Source organism: Lolium rigidum, chromosome 5 (genome assembly GCF_022539505.1).
Source record: "Lolium rigidum isolate FL_2022 chromosome 5, APGP_CSIRO_Lrig_0.1, whole genome shotgun sequence".
NCBI classification, from domain to species: domain Eukaryota; kingdom Viridiplantae; phylum Streptophyta; class Magnoliopsida; order Poales; family Poaceae; genus Lolium; species Lolium rigidum.
Window position 1 is genome coordinate 132774086 of NC_061512.1, and position 5475 is coordinate 132779560.

At 41.9% G+C, this 5475-nt stretch overlaps 1 pseudogene; it reads right to left on the reverse strand.

The window, feature by feature from the left end:
• Window positions 1-1089: 1089 nt before the first annotated feature.
• On the reverse strand, window positions 1090-2209 carry LOC124656430 (annotated as a pseudogene).
• Window positions 2210-5475: the final 3266 nt, after the last annotated feature.

Below are 5475 nucleotides of genomic sequence, written 5' to 3' on the forward strand. Positions count from 1 at the left end.
AATCCGACGTGGCAAGCTTAAGGGAAGGCTTTAATCATCCCGTTGTAGATGCCTTTAATGCTCTTGACGTTGATTTTAGAAAGTGATTGTTGATTTTGGAAAGTGTTTGATAGTGTTTGATTGTATATTGCACGGATGGCTAGATATCAAGCGGGAGCTGATTAGACGGTCTAGATTGTCCTGATGTTTGAGTTTGCTATGCACATTATGTTGGTAAAAATGACAAATTTAACTCTACCGTTAGAGTTTGCACAAAAAGAACCTGACATGAACATGGCTACGACCCAAGATGAAACAATTACGAGTGTATCATCCGCTTCCCTTCGACTACTGATGTTACCAATCATCATAAGATGCTAATTTCGGCCACATGGTGGTAAAATTCGTCTCCCATCCCTCTCCACGCTACTGCATTTCCACCCCATTTGCATTTGTTTAATTTTTTTTACACATTCCCATTGTCTCTAGTTACCACGAAAAATAACATCTCGTTAATGGACTGATGTCTAAAGTGCAGATTGATGATCACTCTTTCATCCGTCCTTCCAGCAATCGCAGCTCCTCAACCATCGCGCCTGGGCTACGTTCCTTCGACGCTGGTGTCAGCCAATCACTTGCATAGGGTTGTTTCGTCATTCCCCGCACACCCCTACCGTTAGTGTACCGAGCTGATGGCACAGATGCCTCCGCTGACCCGTCGTACCGAGCGCTGGCATACCAGTCGTGAAGCGGGTGTTTTGCAGCCTCTCGTGATCCTCCTCGGACAAGTAAACATGAAAACATCACCTGGCTAGCAGCAGGATACATATGCATGAACTCGTTGTAGCCACACACACATGCACATCAATATGCATCTAACATGTGGTTCGATTGGCATGCAGGGGTGTCGTACTCCTAATCATCCTTATCCTGGTCCTGCACAACCTGTGCACACAAATCACTTTAAGATCATACACTATTATCTTTCTTTTTGGGAAGAAAGATAATACTCAATTTAATTTGCTGAGCGTATGGTTGTATGTGTGAGATCCCATTAATTAATTGATACGCGAACAATGGATATGCTTCAAGCGCCCCAGATGGCGTTCCCTACATCATGCACTTGAACTCGCCGAAGATGACGATGTTGCCGTCACGGTTGACGTTGCAGATCATCTTGCACACGGTGGCATGGTTGCTGCCCTGGAGAGTCCTAGCTTCTTGAGCACCTCTTGCAGCTCGGCGGCAAAAATGAACCTACCACCATATGTCCATGTCGAACACCTTGAATGTCTCCCTAATCTCCTCCTCATACCATCGCCAATGGCCGCATTGTCGTCCTCGGTCACGTCATCCAACGCATCTTCAAGGGCGTGGTGGAGGAATGCGGAGTCCTCGAACCGGAGACCTACCATGCCCTCGTGGACGTACACACCCATGGTGGTGGTCAGCCCAGTGTGGCCCGCGATGAGACCGAGCGAGTTGAGCGCCTGCGCCAGCTTGTCCATCGTGATCTCTCTGTCGTCGTTGTTGTTGTCAAACAGATCAAACACACGCCGGAGACGGACTGTGTTCATGCAGCAGTTGCAGAGTTGGAACAACGACGTAGCGGCACCAGCACCAGCATCGCTACCACATGTGGGGAGCGACAGGTTTACAGCCGCCGCGACGCTCTGCTCCCTAATTGAGGTGATGTAAGCACGGTAGCTCTTTAAAAGTATAAGTATATGAGGAAACCATCCGTGATTGAGGTGATGTATTTGCTGCCGAATACATGCTTCTTTTTGAATAAGGTGATATTTTTTAGGCAAAATAAGAAAATACTTGGTTTGATTGACGTGATACTTTTTGATGAAAAGAAGGAAATTTAGGGATATTAATTTATTTGCTGATGATAGCCTTCCAAATTTAGGAAAGATTGATTGGAAATATATCAGTAGCTTTCCTTTTACTCAGGATTTCCCACCTTCAAATATCGGCAAAGATATCCGACGGTGGGCGTGAATCAAATGTTAAGTGGAGATGTTGAACGGTCATGCTTTCTTCAATGTTTGATGTCAAAGTGCACACCATTACCAACTCCAATATAATAGTAAAGATATGTACAATAGTTGACTATAACAATGTAATACTTTATTTACACATAGCCCACATTTCACTCTCATAAGATGCCTAGGAGCACGTGCTAGAGCTGACTCTTGCACGAGAGCTCACTTACCTTCTCTCTCATCTTCTCTCCCCTCCAACTATGCATAAAGATTATATTTAAATTCTTATAGCCTGCTAACTCACTCTTATTGTACTTGCTCTTAGAGCAAGAATAATAGTGTAGCCGGCAGACGGCTATAAGATTTTGCCACATCATCTATAATCACTTTATAGCTAGCATGTACAATAATAAGCTAGAAAAGTGTACTACCTCCATACCGGATTAATGGGCAATTACGCATTTTGAGAAACAACTTTAACTATAAATTTGGTCAACAAAATATGAGATATATGCCACAAAAATTATACCGTTGGATTCATATTCAAAAAATATTTTCCATAATATAATTTTTGTGATATATATCTTATATTTTATTGACCAAATTAGTAGTCAAACTTGTTTCTCGAAGTGCGTAATTGACCATTAATCCGGTATGGAGGTAGTAGTACTTTTACAATACATTGCGCACCTTTTAGTCTCACATAGTACCTAGAAGCACGTGCTAGAGTTGTCTATTGCATAAAGAGCTCACTTCCCTTCTCTCCCATAATCTCTCTCCTCCAACTAAGCAAACATATAATATTTAATCTCTTATAGCTAGCTGACTAGTCTTATAACTAGCTGAGTAGATGTTATTGTACTTGATCTTATATTCTCAGACTGCTCATAGTGGGAGTAACTTAGGTAGTAACATCACACATTTCATTGTATTTTGGTGACATGGCATAGCAATAAATGAAGAAAGAGAGGGAGGTGGTAACTAGCTATGTTACCATAACATCACACGACCCAAAGTAAAATGAGTCTACAACATAATAAATAAGACTTTGCATGATACCATCTCTAAGTTACTTTCCACTATGAAGGTAGTAACATAGACTAGTAACTTATGCATGACACCACCTTATGTTACTCCCCACTATGAGCAGCCTCAAACTGCAATGTTTGTTCAATAACCAATAACCAATACATGACATCTGTCGCGGATCAAGAAGTCCTCGAAACCTAAGCACATGAAGCCTGACACATTCTACACTGTACATGCCATTAATTAGGTTAATGTATAGTTTTTCATCTTTGCCATCAGGTATATATATCTTGTTTTGATCGTATATTTCTTCAGTTTGTATGTTTCCAAAAGCAAAGTTCTCTCTAAATGAAAAGACATGCACAAATGTATAGAAAACACCAGAAGCTACTTATTTTGTGAGAAAGCAAAAACTTATGTACTGTTGAAGGATTTCTGAAAGACTACATATACATGTTCTGCGAAAAATGCTTAAATATTTCCTGTGCTTAAACTTTTAAGTTTTTTACATTACATTCAGTAAAGGTTCCATTCCTCTTCAAATTTTGCCTCGGTTGTTCACATGGTAATTTTGCTTATTTAGTTTTAACCTTTTTTTTTTTTCTTTTCTACAATCTGTGCGTAGATTGTACCTAACTTTTCATCTGCAGGGACCGACAAAAGGGGCTCCACAACTTTTTCTCCGAGAAGATGATACGTTTCCTGGTTCTCTGTGAATGATTTATTAACTTAGTTTTTTTTGGAGTTTTGAGAGTAGGGCATAAGTATTCGTGACTTAATTTTAATAGCAAATAGCCAAATACTGATAAAATATATGCATGGTCAATTTCCTAATAGGCTACTACCCGCTGTGAAAATTATTATTGAAAATGTATCGTTATCAAGATCGTAGCTATTCTTTTTTGTTTCCTGGCTGGAGCTAAGCATCAAATTATGCCTTCCCACGTTCAACTGGCATGTATACCTCATAGGTGCAATATTTTGTTGTGTGGCTCTAAAATGTGGATTTGGTCACTGGTTTGACTGAGATCAATTTTGATCATATTTTTCCTTGTAGAAAGGTGGAGCAAGTGAAGTGACAGATAGTGAGGTGCAGTACAAGTAGTCCTGATCAAGTTTTATAATGCAATTCCGTTGTTAATAAGTATCAGCATATCATCTAGGAAAAATACTGATCTGATAGTTCAGGATTGTATCTTAGAAGAGCTATAAGCTCTCAGGGTTGCCAACGTCTGTGGTTGCTTGAGACGTCGTTATCGTTGGGGTCTATGTGGAGGTAGTCTTGGCTGCTGGTGGAATCGGTTGTAGATTCTGCTGGTCCTTCACCCTAAGCAGGATCGGTTTGCTTTGGTGTGAAGGCGGTTTATTAGGCACGCGATTGTAGGCGGCAACTCATGTCGTGAGAGAAAGAAACGATGAGAAAAAGTTGATTCCTCAGCCAGTCCCTCCACAGAATTTTTTTTTTCGAAATGGGGGTATACCCTGGCTTCTGCATCATGACGATGCACACGGCCATTTATTATAAAAAAGGTTCAAAATATTAATGTTTACAACTCAAACACCACCGAGGATTGATACAAAAATCAACCATCGTCCCTCCACAGAATGACCGCGTCCACCAGTCTCTTTGCCATATTGACTCACTTCTCCCGGCAGATCAAGGCCGTCTTCTCCGGCACGTCTCCGCCGCTGCTACCTCCCTGCCATCGCGGCCGGAGCCAGGGCCGACATGAGGGGTGCTCCCAGCAATGGCGATGAGACGGGGACGAGGGGCATTGCGACTAATGGCAAAGAGATGGCGACGGCGAGCGGGATAGGCGCCAACAGTCGGAGGTCCTATTGGTCTGTCATCGACGAGCGAACCCTAGGTGTGCTTTTGTACGTGATGTCTCCCTTCTCTGGACGGACTTGCCTGAGATCTGCCATGAGAGACGGAGATTTTCCATGAGAGACGACATGGTGCTGATGCCTCCATGAGATGCCTGCCCTGCCTTTTCCTTATCAGAGGCTCACATGTCCTCTGTGCTCTCCATACCTCATGCAGAAGTTCATATAGGTGGATTGACAGAGTCGATGGCACTTCATGCATTTTATGAACATCACCAATTTCAAATTTCAGCCTGGTAAGTTGTTTACCTCAAATACGTTGTAGATCCTCTTCAGGTAATGTATCTCAATATACTTGGTAGCCTATTCTTTGAATTACCGGTTCTTTAACTACATACCCGAAATTGTTTCTCATGTTTACCTGTTAGTTGCATGGTTGATTCGTGTTTGTCCGGTGAATAATCTACTGAACCGTCAAATTAACAAAAAGACATGCATGGCTAGAAAATTTAGGTATCTAAATTGTATGTACCACTCCATGGTAAAAGTGAATTAAACATGCTGGTTTGCTCATGTGGTTGCTGTTCGCTTGGATTCATAAGCAGATAGGGAATTGCAAAACCTGCCACATTAGTGTGGTGACCCGGCATAC